This window comes from Phascolarctos cinereus, unplaced genomic scaffold (genome assembly GCF_003287225.1).
Source record: "Phascolarctos cinereus isolate Bilbo 61053 unplaced genomic scaffold, phaCin_HiC Scaffold_5;HRSCAF=322, whole genome shotgun sequence".
Taxonomy (NCBI): Eukaryota; Metazoa; Chordata; class Mammalia; order Diprotodontia; family Phascolarctidae; genus Phascolarctos; species Phascolarctos cinereus.
The window spans coordinates 436,825,050-436,841,382 of NW_027555958.1; the positions used below are offsets into that span (position 1 = coordinate 436,825,050).

Genomic DNA, 16,333 nt, shown 5'->3' on the forward strand with positions numbered 1-16,333 from the left:
CTCGAGCCGAAAATTTTATTTGTTGGAACCAATAGCAATTATTTATCACTCACCTAACTTTCAGCAATTTAAGTTTGGTTTGTTTTTTTTTTTAACCATTTTACATATGTATAGATAATACATATCTATTTCAGTTCCAATAGCAACTCTTGACATTTACTGCGTGACCCTGCAAAAGTAACCTCTACAGGTCTGTTTTCTCATCTGCAATGAGTTGGGTGGATCAGATGTTCACAAAATCCCACCCAGCCCTAAATCTTGATCCTATTAACAACTGCCACTGGATGGGGAAAAAAGAGTGCTTTTTCATGCCTGCATGGGCAAAGCTACTGACCCTGCTAGAAACGGATCATTTTAACTCTATGTTGTATTTCTTTAATTACAGATACCAAGCCTTGAAATATGTTTCATCAAATATAACAAAGGACAAATGTCTAAGTACTTCTCTAACCTCAAATGAGACATTACTTTCTGCTGTAAAAATCTTCAAATGCCAAATTCAACAGCTACTGGTTTTAAACAAATAAACAAAATTTTTTCCAGAAAGAGACATTTAGCAATGTTCATTATTGTGAAAGATACAGTAGCAGTAGTACATAAAGTGGTTCAAAGAATCCGAATGTTTGAGATACTACATAGTAATGCTAATATGAGAGGTAAGGTCCATTTTCTTCATCTGAATCCATAATAATAACTCCCTAACTACTCTTTGCTTCCATACTAAGTTGGAGTAAAAGGAAATGTTCTACCTGTTGTCTTTGGAATTTTAAGACATACTCAGTCACTGCTTAGATAATTTCAAGAACCACTCACTCAAAGTTCTCAACATTTAATAGACCCCCAAATACCTTCATAGAAAGCACTTAACATTCCAGACACATAGGTGGGAGAATTCTTATGAATTATCATAGTATTTATTTTGGTTAACTATAGTTAAGATTATAATATAGGAATTATTTGAATTATATTTCTAATATGTTATGTAATTACAATATTCATGAGCTAAAACTTTTGATCCTTGGTATTAGCTCTAAACTGAAATATTATGAAATGTTTAAGAAAAATACTCAATTATTACCTTTTTGTTACAGATGTACATAATTCCATACTTCAGAAATAAATAAAAGGCTCATTTGGTCGGAGGCTAACACAAAAATGGAGAACTATATCTACAGCTTTTCCAGTGTCTACTCTTCACAGTGGATACCATTTACAATACGACTGTGAAAAGGACAAAGAATATCTGTGATCTTTTTTGAACAATCAATCTACAAGTATTTATTAAGCACCTACTATATGCTAGGCACTGGGGAGACAAGTACAAAGAATGAAACAATCCCTACCTATCAGATGCTTACAGGAAGTACATACATAAATACATATGGGATAAATAAAAAGTGATAAATACAAATATATATTAGTTAAATATGAGGGATTTTGAAAGGGAGGGCATTAACAGCTGGGGGGACCAGGAAAGGCTTCCTGAAGATAATGGCATTTGAGCTCTATCTTAAAGAATAAGAAGGAATTTATCAAGCTGAGATAAGAAAGACAATGTGCCACAGGCATGTGGGACAGGCAGTACAAAGGCATGGAGATGGAGGGGGAGCATCTGTATACATGCAAAGTGTGGGAGGGAGGGATGTCCAATGAGGCTAGAAGAAGTTCAACAGAAAGTCTTCTACTTTATCCTTGAAGCTGCAGGAAGTCCCTGGAGTTGATGGACAAGGAAGTCACAATCAAATGTAAACTTATGGAACATGACTTCGCAGCAATATGCAGGATGCTCTGGTAGGGAAAAGACTTGAGGCAAGGAGGCCCATTAGGAGGCTGCTGCACAGTCTCGTCTAGAAGTGATGACGGCATGAACTAAGGTGTTGGCTGTTTGGGTGGTGAGAGGGCAGATAGAAACAGTAAGATCTGGCCACTGATATGGGATGAGGGAAAGTGAAGAGTCCATATAATACTAAAGTTATACATCTGGAAGCCTGGGAACATAACTGAATTGTGCCCTCAGTTTATTTCAGCAATCACAATACTAGTGATAACAACCTCCCACATTATTTCCATACCCTGGTCAAGCTACAGTCACATCCACAAAAATAGATACCAAAAAGCACTACAAACTCTAACACTGTAAACTCTAACTCTAAAACCTATTAGAAGAGTCAACCAAAAAACTGGGAAAGGTAAAACCATGAGTACTTTATAGATTCTATCTAAAGTGACTTTCCAAATATAATTATCCACTTATCAAAAACTGAAGCCACTTAAAAAAAAAATACACTGTGCCTTATCCAGGCAAACCTTCCTTTCAAGTTCTTGTTGATTTTCTCTCATCTACCCTGTTGACTTTTATTCTTAAATGCAGCCAGACATCAAATAAGAAGGAGAAAGTGCCAATCAGATGAAAAATAAGCTTTAGGAGGGGAGGATGCCTTGCTTCAATTAGGTGTGCTGTTCAGGGTCGCTAAGAAGTTGAGAAGAAAGTGGTCTTTCATATTCTGCCTGCAATGGGTTGTCCGAGTGTGGCTGAATTATTTTTAAGTTTTATGAATTTGTAGATAACGTAAACCATATCAAATGAACAAAGCAATATCCTAAAGACAAGTATTAATTTTGGGGGTCATCTGCATTATTGCTCACTTGCTGACCATTCCTCCTGATATTTTCTTCTCCCTCGATTAGGAGCCATTGTACTGAGCTTGGTTATCCATCCTATATCTCCAACCACTCCTCCCCTACTCTCTCCTTGTCTTCTTTCCCGGCAATATAAAGCACATTTCACCTATCAAAGACCAGGGGATACAGAGGCAGAGTCCAAGTTTCCAGAAAGCCTGAGGCAGCCCATTCAGCTTTCAGATAGCTCTAATTGGTAAAAGTTTTCCTTCACATTAAGTTTCTCTTACTCCCAATTAGTCAACTGCTTGATAAGGAAGCTTTTAAATACCTACTATTCATTGCTTGTAGTTCTGTCCTCTGGAACCTAGCAAGTCGACTTTCACATTTTTGAAAACAACGACCCTCCTGGTCACTTCTCGGCTTATCATTATCCTTCCTAACACATGGTCCTCAGATCTGTATACAATACTTCAGCTATATGCTCCCATAGGTCTGACTAGGCCAGCCTACAGCAACAGAATCACCTGGAAACTGTTTTTTCTTGATGTAAATGAAGACTGCATTAGCTTTTTGGGTGGCCATAGCACATTGCTAACCCACTGGGCTTATAGTCTAATAAAACCCCCAGTTATTTATCAAATGAAGTGCTTACTAACCTTGCCTTATACCTGTGAAGTTGATTTTTAATATATTTTTATATATATTCCAATTATTTCATATTAAGATACAACCCGATGTTCTGGCGCGTCAAGGGCTTTCTATTATCCAAAATGTTAGCTATCTTTCCCACTTTTGTATCATCTGCAAAAGTGATGTGCACGCTGTCTATGCCTGTAAGCGAATAACTGATAAATGGCCCAGGGCTAAGCACAGATCTCTGTGGCACTACTTCATATTCTCTATCTTTTCCCACAGTAACATGAGACCATCAAGAGTTTTGCTAAAGCTTTAAATAGAAATTTGGTGGAGAATCCAGTCAAGTTCACTGACCTGTTTTCTGTCGACTTCATCCTCTCATTCTTCACTGTCCCTCAGAAGTCACTGACAAAGGCTCAGCAGTTACATATGAGAGTCCTTCCAGCACTTAGAGATATTCTGTATGGACCTAGTTATCTGAATTCTGTCTGACAGAATATTGGGCCTGCTGTCAGGAAGACCTGCCTTCAAATCCCACCTGACACTTAGGACCTGTGTAACCTTGGGCAAGTCACTTAACTTCCATCTGTCTCAGTTTCCTCATCTATAAAATGGGGATAATAATATCTGCCTTACACACTAACAAAAGACATAAGCACCAAACTCGGCCCCCACCTCTCAATGGGACTGAGAAACTTTTTTTTTTTTTGCAGTTCAGTTTGTGAATCATTGAAATGAAAAGGAAAATAGACCAAAGTATAAATGAAAGTTCTGGAATTTATCTTCAAGGAAAGGACAAGAATAATTCCAGCCCTTCAAAGCATTCCACAATCAGATGAACATATTTAAATGTAATTCATGCTGGTCAAACACAAAAATACCTCAAGTTTGTCTAAACTTAGAATCAGAAATGTATAACAATGCACTCTTAGGCTCGTTATTTGATGAGACTATGGATATAATTATGTGTTGGCCTCTAAGTCGCCTTTTTTGCCTTGTGTTTCCTCACTGAGCTTGCAGATGGTCAGCTGAATTGTCTAGAAACCTTTAAGAATAACCTAAGGTTAATGTTTCCCAATCTAATAATGTACCTTGAAAATTTAAGCTTCTTTAAAAAAAAAAAATTCAAATCCCAACCACCCTCAGAAAGATGCACGGTACATGAGGCTGATGAGTTTTCCCTGGGATTGTCTATCACAAGGTCCCTTCTGAGAAAACTATTTATTAAAAATGAAAGTATTCTCTTCTTCAATTTTTCTGTACAGCAAAGAAGTCTGATCTAGGCCTATACCTTGAAGACCAAAACTTCCCTGCGATACACAACAGCTGGAAAAGGAAAATGCTCTAAGGGGGCTCAAGTTTTACACCCGGTAAACTGGAGAGATTTCTTTTAATTGAAAATATTTTGCATCAGGAATTCATGATCAAACCCTAGTGCTATTTAATAGAGAATGTTTATTACTTTAAGATGACAGCACAGAGTAAAAAATAAATTCACAATCCTCTAAAAGTAGATCTCTATATCTTCTAGCTAAATAATTTACAGACCAGGAGTACAAACTAGAGGCAGCAAAGTATACAGTGAAAAACCCCCTAGACATGAGGTCAGAAGACCTGGGTTCAAGTACCAGCTCAGTTACTGACTGGGGAACTCTGAATTTAATCTGTGTTGTTGCTTCCTCACCTGAAAAAACAGCGTTGTTTCAAGGAAACTACTTTTTAAGTCAGAAAGTACGACACAAATGTCAGCTCTGTTTGTATTTTAAATGTAAAGGATAGTTCTTTGAACAATAAACCCACACACATTTTAAAGTATGGCCAATGTGTGAATTGACTGTGCTCATATTTTTGTTCCACAAGAAGGTTTTATTTTGTTTTAATTGGAGGGAGTAGTGACCGAGATACAATGCTTCATTGATGCTCTTCTTTCAAGCCTCAGGAATAGATTCTTATTTTATCGACCAACATTTTCATTGTAGTAACCATATTAGTGACTAGCCTGTTCTTAATAAATCGATATACTCAGAATGTTTCCTCAGTCATTTCATCTTTCACCTGTCAGTTTGCAAATAGTATTAGTTCTGAACAGGTATACTGCTGCGCCATTTTCACTGTTGATTTTCAGATGCAGAGGGATAGATGCACTGAAGGAGGCTCACAGGAGCTGAACTTTCCATATATCAGATTGTGAGACAGGAGTCATAAAGACCACGAGTCTTTATGTAGTCTTTTTGTACAATCAACAGCTTGATGAAATTAAAAGTTCAGTGAACAAATTACACCAACCCTTATGAAAATGTGGAATGTCAGCATAATTAAGGCAAGTTATTAATGCTATACTCTTGGACCGGTCATTAGGAAACAAGAACACAACTTCTTTCTCTATTACTGGTTCAGATATACTTAATATATATATTTTTAAATAGCTATTTGTCATGTTCTATCCTTTCAAAAAGCCCCTTTTTAGAGATAGAAGTTTCTGTTTAAGTTGTTTCACTTCCTCCTCTGGGATTGTCTAAATAATTATAAGTCAGAATTTTATAAGCATTAGATAAAAATCTTCCTATATTATTTGATAAAAAAAATCTCAAAATAGTTCTGATATTTGGACAAGGCAAATAAAATTTAAAAGATTACAAAAAAAGTTTTCAAAACAGCTAACACTGGAACAAAAGTCACATATTAATACTGAAAGAACTTCTACCAGATCATAATGTAACAGGAAAATTGAAAAACAGCCTCCCCCCTGCTCTATTTTAGCACTTTGATATTTAATTCTACTTCACTGGGTCAATTATGATGAAGGAAAAGAGAATAAAGACATACCTAGCTAGTTGGTAGAATTGGAATTTCAAAAACATAAAAACTGTTTTCCTTTCATATTATAAAGAAACTTATTCCTTCTCATATTAAAAATTATTTCTAATGCCATGGAATCCTAACAGGATATTTTTAGATTTTTGGTGGCAGATATTGCCCAACTAATAAAAAAATTATTATTTCAGAAAAAACAGAGGTGGTAGAAATTAGTTGTTGGTTGTTTTTTTCCCTTTCTAATCAAATGATACATATAGTTAAACATAAAATCTGTCCAAAGCTCAGTGCTGTGCACTCAGGACAGAAGTGCAAGTACTTCTCGTAAAGGTGTTTAAAATCTGACTGAATAGATAAGATATCCTACTTCCTCCTCATTCTTCTGAAATCTCCCTCTTCCACATAGCTCCTTTGCACAAGTGGGAATCCAAAGATGTGTACAATGAAGATAACATCAGCTTTTTTTTTCATGTGTTAATCAGTTTTACTGATTTTGTTCTCTTCCTTTAAAAAAACAAACAAACTGTCTGTTATAAGGATAACTCATGGGGGTAAATGTGGCAGAAAGTGAGGTAAAGAGAATCCTTAAAACAAATTCCATCCATCTTGTAATTTTTCTCAAGGACTTAGAGTAGCCATTCCATTCAAAACCTCTAAAAACCCTCCTGTAGATAACTTCTACCAGCAAAAATGCTATGGAAGATTTCTGAGCAGGGTAATGACATAATGAGAACACTATTTTAGGAAGATTAACCTGGCAGGCACATGTGAGAGATGAATTAAAAAATAGACAACTGGGGCCTGCACTAGGATGCTGGCCAAGGTAATGGAAATGAAGGGACAGAGGAGTGAGACACACTTCCAAAGAAAAATCACCAGGACCTGGTGACTATTCAATCCATCCCATCTTATCACCCCTCTTTAGAAGTTCCAGAGCAAATTCTCCTTTCCTTCACAACCATTAACAACTGTAACACACAAGCAATTTGATTTTACTTAACATTATGTTAAAAATCCTCCTTTCTATGGCTTATTATGCGATGTGGGAGTGAGGCTGGATTCTCAAAAGCTTGCCAAATGGAGCACAAACTCTTGACAGGTCCTAAGCACATGGAAAAGGCTTGGAGTATGGGACTAGTAATGGACTACGCGAAACTCAAATCAGTCAATCGATAAGTATTTTTATTAGCCTTCTATTCAGCCATTAAAGTCATTTTCCTAAAATGCAGGTCTGTAAAGGTCACTTCCCTAACTCAATGAACTCCAGTGGCTCCCTATTACCTCCAGGATCAAATACTTTTGTATTTGCATTAGTTCACAGTTCAAAGCCCTGTATAACCTAGTCTCCTCCTACTTTTCCAGTCTTCTTGCGCTCTTACACACAAGAAACTTCTTAGCTCTCAGCACTGGGCATTTTCTATGGCTGTCTCCCATGCCTAAAAATGCTCTCCCTCCTCTGCTCCAACTACTGACCTCCCTGGCATCCATTAAGTCCCAACCAAAATCCTATCTTCTACAGTAAGCCTTCCCCAACACCTCTTAATTCCAGTGCCTTCTCTCTTTTAATGACTTCCTATATATCCTGTATATAGCTTGCTTTACATGCACCTGTTTGCTGGTTGTCTCTCCCATTAAACTGTAAGCTCCTTGAGGGCAGGGCCTGTTTTTTGCCTTATTTTATATTGTCAGTACTAATCGGGACCTAGTTCTACGTGTCTGTGTGCGAGCAGAAGCCTGCCTCCCCACTGCCCATCCTCCTCAATTACTGTATCATACACATCTATGACACCACAGAAAATACTATACTTTACTATACTATTTATTAATATTTCTATGAAAGCCAGAAAATTTGTGACTAGAAAAAACAACTGATATTAATATAGGTCTGGATGGCTAGACTTAGAAGCACCACAATCAGGAACACCCCAATTTTATAGAACTAAGCATGCAATTCCATGGTTCCATTAAAAATATCAGACTTGCTATTTCTTTACAAGAAGGACACCTAGTGGCTAGCCTCTAAACATTCCCAATAAATATCTCAGTTAAAATATATTTCTACATTGATATTTTTTTGTAAGACCTGTAAACCTTTATTTTCCAAAATGACAGTATACAAACAAACATGCATGCACACACTTGTGTGTATGTGTGCATGTATTCCATTCTAACTTATCAACAGAAACTCCTTCATAATGCCTGGTTTACATGCTTATTTTCTTCATTATAGGTTTATTAATGTAAGTAAATTTCTTTTGGAGCCCTCAAATTAACAATTTCTAAGAGGAAGAAAAATTATTTGAAGCACTTTCCATTACAGTAGAAAAAGAACAGAATTTGGAATCAGGAGAATTGGGTTAAATACCAGATCTCCATGTGACTCTGAACAAATCACTACAACACCTGGTATTTTTTCCACATTCTGCAAAATGGGGATGAAAATACTTTACATTATATGCTTTACAGTATTTTATAATACATACATTACTTTATAATATCTAATAGGAGCATTGTCACTAAAATGCTCTGTCAACCTTAAAATATTATTTAAATGTGAGCTACTGTTATCAATTATTCACAGTTAGGCAATAAGAAGTCATTGAAAGATTTGGGGCACAAGGCTGATGTAAGACCGATACAGAAATGTAACTAAGTTGGCAGCACTATAAGATATGGACTGGAAGGGCAGTGAATGAATGTGGCAGGCAGTTCTTAACAAGGACTATAAACAAGGCAGAGTGAACAGGAAGGAGGAGAAAAATGTGAGATTTCATTGAACAGGCACATAGTTCTTGGCAACAGACTGGATAATGGAGAAAAAGAGTCTGAATAAGCCAGTTTTGAATGTGAGTGAATGGACCAAAGGTTGTACCACTGACAAAAAACGGAGATGTCAGAAGGAAAAGCATGATATGAAATGTAAACTGTTGAGGGAAAGAATTGAGCCTCGTTTAATTTTGGTGCATCCCAAGTCCTGCCACACACAGAAGGCACCAAATGTTTATGGAAACGGAAATTGGGAATTACATTCATAAAGGTGACAGATTCAAGTCATGAGAATGAAGGCTACTGCCAGGAGAGCAAGTATGGAGAGAAAATGAGATGAAAGATCTTGAGAAAGACCAATGCTAATGGCAGGGAAGACCTAATAGGTCAGCCACAGTGACAGGAGTAGTGGTAGAGGAAGACAGAGGGAGAAACAGAAAGCAGTGCCCCGGAAACCCAGGGGAAACATTATCTGCCACAATAAAACCTCCTTAAATTAGGACAAAGCTGTTTCCTCACAAGAATCCTGGAGCTATCAGGAAGAAGGGTAAGGAATGGTACAATCAGCAGTGCTCAATGCTGCTGAGGGGGCAAGGATAACAAACATGACTTCAGCAAAGTGTCTGTCCAAAGTCTCTCCTGCTATCTTTGTGGAAGATGGAGTGTCAGCTCAATAGCGATGCAATTTGGTATATGTGCAAATAGCTAAATGACCAGATCTCAAGGAATCAGGTCAGTGTAAACTCGAAGGAAGCACTCTAATGGAATGCCTCAGGCATCTAACCTTGGCCACATTCTGTTCAACATTTTCTAAGTGATCTGAATGAAACACAGATGGCATACTCAACAAATCAACAGATGTCAGAAAGGCAGGCTGGATAATCATCAGGACCCAAAAAGCTGTGGACAGGCTACAACACTGGGACAAATTTAATAAACTGAAATTTAACAGAAGAAAATGAATAGTACAGCATTTGGGTAAAAAAAAAATCCATTTCACAAGTATGAGATGCTAGAAGTAAGCTTAGGCAGCAAAATGGAAAAGACAGCCACCACCTCATTTTAGGGGCAGAACTAAGAAGGAAGAGTTGCAGGAAGCAGCGTAGGAAGATCTCCCCAAACTACTCCAAACAGATCTAGAAAACGCACCAGACTAAATCCTGAAGGGAAATCCAAAGAAAAGTCACAGTGAACCATTTATACAGCCCAGGTCAGCATAGGGAGATGGAGAGGTTTGTGGCCAGTGAGGATGTGGTCTGGTCAGGTATGTATAAGGAGGAGCACTCTAATGGAGGGAGAAACTGTGCATCAGGACAAGAAAGGGTCCCTGATCCTTACTGGGGCATCCCCAGATCCATGCCAGGCTACCACAATGGTGACCAGTGAAAACTGGAAGCTTTGTTGCCCGCTACCCACTTCTGGGTCCCAGATACAGGGTAGACTTGGGAAAGTACCTGGGAGCCCAGACCCCCCTCCCCTGACCCCAGTGGTCTCAGGCTGTAGGCACTATGTCCAGAGAATGCAGCAGTGGTGTGGGTCAGGCCTCAGGCCCAGTCTCAAGTCTGCAGAGGAATAGCCAGGGCAAGAATCCACAGCAAAGGGGAGCCTGCAGTTTTCTCCCTCTGAACCAGCACAGCTGCCTGGCTGGCTGACTGACAGGGGCTTTCTCAGGTAGCATTCTGACCCAAACCTAGCATGCAGAGCTCAGACCAGAGAGGGCAGTGATCAGACTTTGCCTTGGATCAAGACTACTTTGGCACAGTGAAAGTTTGCAGGCCTACAGCCTGAGCTGAGCCTGAGCTATCCCTGAGATCCTAGAACAACACAACACTTAATATGCCAAGAAAGCAGCAACAGAATAGCCCAGATTTTCCCACAAAAGTGGACAAAGCCTGGCCTTAACATCAAGTCTGAAATCAGGATGTAGGCCAGAAGAGGGTGTAACCAAAAAAAATATAATCCCACAATAAAAAGCTATTACAGTGACAAAAATGTTCGAAGACACAAATACAGAAGAAGAGAATAACTCCAAAATATCAGTAAGAAATGCCTCAAACAAAAACAGAGCTTGAGCACAAATTCAACTAGAATTCCCGGAAAAGATGAAACAAGAGTTAAAAAAAAAAGTTTCTGTCAATGAAATGAGAGCACTACAGGAAAAAAAAATGGAAAAGAAATGAGAGCCATGGAGCAGAGAACTGGAAAAGAAATTGATATATCATTATAAGAGGTAGAAACCTTGCCCATGCAATGAACTCCCTCAAAATCAGAATGGATTAAATAGAAGCCAATGACCCCACTAGATGAGAAATAGTAAAACAAAACAAAAAGACTGAAAAAATAGAAAAAAATGTCGATTTGTCTTACTGCAAAAATAATTGACCCAGAACACAGATTGAAGGGAGAAAATTTAAGAATCATTAGACTATCTGAATGCTATGACCAAAATAAAGGCCCAGAAATCATATTTCAAATTTTAAAAGAAAACTGCCCAGATCTCTTAGAACCAGAGGGCAAAGGGCAATTAAAAAGAATCCACCAGTCACCTCCAGAAAGAAACCACAAAGTAAAAAATCCAAGAACATTACAGCCAAAATCCAGAGCTTCCAAGTCAAAGAAAATATACTGCATATAGTCAGAAAAAAATAATTTGAGTACTGAGAGCCACAGTCAGGATCACCCACGATTTAGCCAACACCAATATGAAGGAGTAGAAAGTTTAGAATATGATATTCAGAAAGTAAGCAAAGGACAGAAGCTCACAGTCAAAAGTTACTTACTAGTAAAACTGAGTGTAACTTTACAAGGGATAAAATGGATCTTTAATGAACTAAGAGGACTTCAAGCATTCCTGATAAAAAGATGAGAGCTACATAGAAACTTTAAAGTTAAAATGTAGGAGTTAAGAGAAACATAAAAGATAAACACAAGCAAATGAAGATAAAGGACAAAAAGCAAGAAGATGATACTTCTGTGTCCCTTATGACCCCTACCATCAAGGGTCACAATAGAAGCTCTGGGAGTGGGTGTGATAATCTTAGAGAATAGAAAAGAAGGTGAAGAGGAACAGCCTGGTGAAGCAGAGAAAAGAAGGTAAGGGCACACAAATAGATATCTATACAACAAGGAACAAAGGGTCAGAGGGTTGGGGGAAATAAGCTGACCCTTGAATATCATTCTCATCTGAACTGATCACAGGAGGTTCAGCATACACACTCATACAGCTGGATACAAACACATCTCACTCAGCAGGGAAACAGGAAGAAAAGGGGAGAAGGGGGAATCAGAGGGTAGATTACCGAAGGGATTAGTCCTAAGCATGCATGAAAATACTTATAATTTTTTGAGGTGGTAAAATACAGAATCTAATCAAGGGGTACTCATCAACTGGGGAATGACTGAATAAGTTATGGTATATAAACATGGTAGGATACTATCATGCTGTAAAAACTGATGAAGGGACTGGTTTCAGAGGAACCTGGGAAGGTTTCACAGGTCTTATGTAAACTGATGAAGAGTAAAGTGAACAGAACCATAAAAACGATTTATACAAAGACAACCATATGGTAAATACAGACAACTCCGAAAGAATTAGGAATTCTGATTAGTGCAATGACCACTCACAGTTCTAGAGGACTAATGATTAAACACCCCACCTTCTGAGAGTTAGGTGAAAGAACTCAAGAAAATAGAACAAGACAAATATTTTTTGGACATGGCCAATGTGGAAATCCTGACTATACTATTTATAACAAGAGTTTGTTTTTCCTTTGTGATCAATGGGTAGAATGGGGTAGATTTTTGCTGACTGAAAAAAAATTAAAAACAAAAAATGTAATGTCCTCTTGGGTTGCAGAGGGAGAGACTGTCTCCACTAAGGGAGGTGATAAGTTCTACTTTACTCTGCTCTAATTTAAGGACTACTACTAGGGTAGTAGGTTCAGCTCTGGTTGCTGTGTTTCAGGAAGGATACTGACAAGATGAAAAGCAACAAAAGTGGTGCGATCAGGATGGTGAAGAGCCTCTAGGACATGCCACGTGAGGACTGGCTAAAGGAAATGGGGACGCTGAGTCAGGAGAAAAGTAAGCAGGCCCACCCTACTAACTGTCATGAGGTGATTTAGGGTCAGTGTTTCATCTTGTCAGTATCCTTCCAACGTCCATCTCGCTGCTCTTGCACTGGCTGTATCCCCTTCCTCACTTCTGATTTTTAGAATCCCTAGTTTTCCTCAAAACTCAGCTCAAACACCACCCCTTCTATTAGGAAACCTTTTCTCATCTCCTGGCTGCTAGTGTCTTTCTCCTCAAATGACCTTGTGTGTGTATTTAACACAGACACATTGTCTTCACCATTAGAAGGACTTTCACTTTTGTTTATTCCCAGGGCACAGCACAAGGCCTGGCATAGTAGGCATTAAATAATTAATAAATGTCTGAATGAATGACTGAACTGATGGGAAGTGATGAGACTTGTTCTGCTTGACCCAAGATAGAATTAAGAGCAATGAGGGAAACCTGAAGAAAGCTAAAGATTCAGATGTGATATAAGGAAAAGCTTCCTAAGAATTACAGCTGACATACTTTGGGAGGTAGAGATTTCATTTGCCTTGAATAGGTCTTTAGGTGAAAGCTAGTGACTTGCTGGGTATCTTCAAAATGATCTTAACATAGGCTGAATCTAAAAAGATCAAATTGAAGAGGTAAACATAAAAGTCTCGTGTATATGAAACTGATTTTTTGAACCTAAACATGCTTACATTTATCCCTATTAAATATAATGCTATTAGATTCTGCCCAGTTTCCCAGCTAGCCACAATACCCAACTAAGTTAAGCTTTTACCATAAGACCTATAGTGAAAGGGAGTAGCAGATCCCCTCCCCCCTTTACTTGAGATCTTTAAGCAGTGTGGAGAACCATTTGTTGGGGTATAGAAGTGATATTATTCTCAAGTATGAATTAGGCTAGATGGCCTCTGAAATCCCTTCCAACTCTTAAGACACTGAAAAGGCAGTTAGAAGAGACAATCAGTGACCTCAAAGAACCACAGGGATAGAAAAATGATTATGGAAGGTTGAAGAAAGAGCAAATGCTATAAAAGTGGAGGCATTCATTCAAGAAAACTGGCAGCAAAAGAGAAGCTTTAACAAGTATCTTTTAAGTAAGCTATTACATACAAAGCACTGTGCTAGGGTACTGGCCATACAAAGATGAAAAAGACATGTCCTGTAGTCAAGTTTATAATGTAAAGGGAGATGAGACATAAACACACAAAAATATGATAGATGTCAGAATGTGGGAGAGGGTCTTATAAAGCACTCTAGGAAAATTCAGGGAATGATTGCTTATTTAAAAATTTTTATTGATGTGTTTTGCTTTCACATTGCAAACATTTATAGTTTACTCCCACTTGAGGAAACACTGTTTGTAACAATGTAAAACAGTTAAGTAAAACTAAAGATGGAGTGACCACATCTGAAACTGGATGAAACATTCTCCATCTGTAGCAACCCAATTCTGCTTTTAAAATACTGACAAATAATTTTCTCTCTCCTACTGGAAAAATTCAGAGAATGGACAGAAAGCCTCCTCTGCTCTGCTATTCTTCAAGGAAAACTGGCTTTGGACAGAAATGGACAGGACTAGAGAAAGAATTCTGAAGATATCAATAGAAGTTATTTTGATGAAGAGAAAAGGAGGAACAACTTCCTAAAGTGATGCTGCTACTTAACAGGAAACAAACAACTGATATAAAGAGTAGCATGAGCCTATAATGATACCATCAAGAGATAGAGCCGAGAATGAGCTGGGACAAAAGAGCTTTTGAGATGAGTTGGGCTAAGGTATCAAGGAGGAGGAAAATGAACAACGACAAGGCAGAACTACCCAATTTCATCTGCTTTGGTCTTCTCTTCTATGGACAGTGACTGTTAGACTGCGAAGAGACAGAGATAGAACAATTAGTTAACAGGGACTTGCTGGGCATCTTCAAACAGAAGTCTGGGTGACTACTTCTTAGATATATTCTAACAAGGAATCCCTTGCTTTGGTGGGTTGAACTAAATGGTGGTTGAATTCTCTTCAAATTATGCCAGTCTGTGACTGTGTGACTTGAAATAAAAGATAAGTGAAGAGCTAGCAAAAGATCACCTCACTCCACTCAACGAGTTCAAGTCACAAGCCCTCAATGATCTAAAACTCAGGGTACTGAGAATTGGTCATTTTTAAAAAAAGATCATGGAAAATAGAAGACATTCTGAAGCACTAAGTAATTGTCCCCATTTTAAAAAAAAGTGAATTGTGTGTGGCCTACAAATCGCACATTGATAACCCTTCCTTGCATGCCGGGCAAAATTCTAAAACACAGTGTTAGAGGGATAGTTTCCGAGAACTCAGAAAGCGAAGCTATAAGCAAAGAAAGTCAACATGTGTTTGTCAAGAACAGGCCATGCTAGACCAACTTCATTTTTGTTTCTGATAGTATAATTTGACAGGAAAGGTTTAAGGAATGGTGTACATGTAACATATACAGATTTCAGGAAAAACATCTGACAGTCTCATGCTAGCCTTCTGGACAAGGAGGAGATATGTGGGCTGGATGATATAGGTAGATGGATTTGGAACTGCTTGAAAGACAAGTTCCAAAGAGCACTGAAAATCGTCCCCGACACCTATGCTCATAGTAAGAAATTTCAACATTATATGCTGCTCCCTTAAATACCCTAAAATTCCAGTTCAAAAAGTACTCAACTCCCTCGACATGTTCAGCAGCACCTCAGCATTATATAATACATAATAATAATATAGCAATGGTCTTTCCCTTGACTCAGCTTCCATGTTTGAGAACTGAAATCCTATTATCCGGCCATGCTCTCTTATCATGCTATTTCTTTCCATGCCTTCCTACTCCTAAACCTACTTACACAAGTCTTCATTCTCACTGTGACCCCCCAGTCCTTCTACCTCTTATGTACTTTCCCAGGTTAACATCTTTGCTATAGCTACACTCGCCACTCTTCCTAATCTCAATATCTTGGTGAATTAATTCAATGTTATATTATGCTTTGCACACAAATTCCTTGCATCTTTATCTTGCTGCCTCTTCTGCCTTGCTGAAGCCCAATACTGAAATATTCCCACCAGCTTCTCTGTTTCTATCCCCATCAGCTGAACAGAGCTGGAGAAGTCATGAAACTACTGGGTCTACTACAAATCTAGGTTGTCTAATCTCAACCGGGCCCTCACTACAGCAATGCAATGCTCCTACACTCCCTTTCCTAAGGGACCCTCTACCCCACTCAACACAGCTATTCCAAACCTTGTACTCTCTCAAGTCTCACACATCACTTTTTCAGGTGAGGACTTCACACAGTAACTCAAAAAAGGAAAAAAAAACCACCAAGGCCATCTGAAGAGTCTTCTTCTCACAACGTCCTCTTCCTTTACTCTGGTCTCTGATGAAGAGGCGGCCCTTCCTGCCAAGGATAATCACTCTGC

The 16,333-nt window shown here is 38.3% G+C and overlaps 1 protein-coding gene across 6 annotated transcripts in view; it reads right to left on the reverse strand.

Annotated features, from left to right (window-relative positions):
• ZNHIT6 (zinc finger HIT-type containing 6) overlaps positions 1 to 16,333 on the reverse strand; it is a 71,663-nt gene that overhangs the window by 47,668 nt on the left and 7,662 nt on the right. The gene's annotated exons all lie outside the window — the stretch shown is intronic.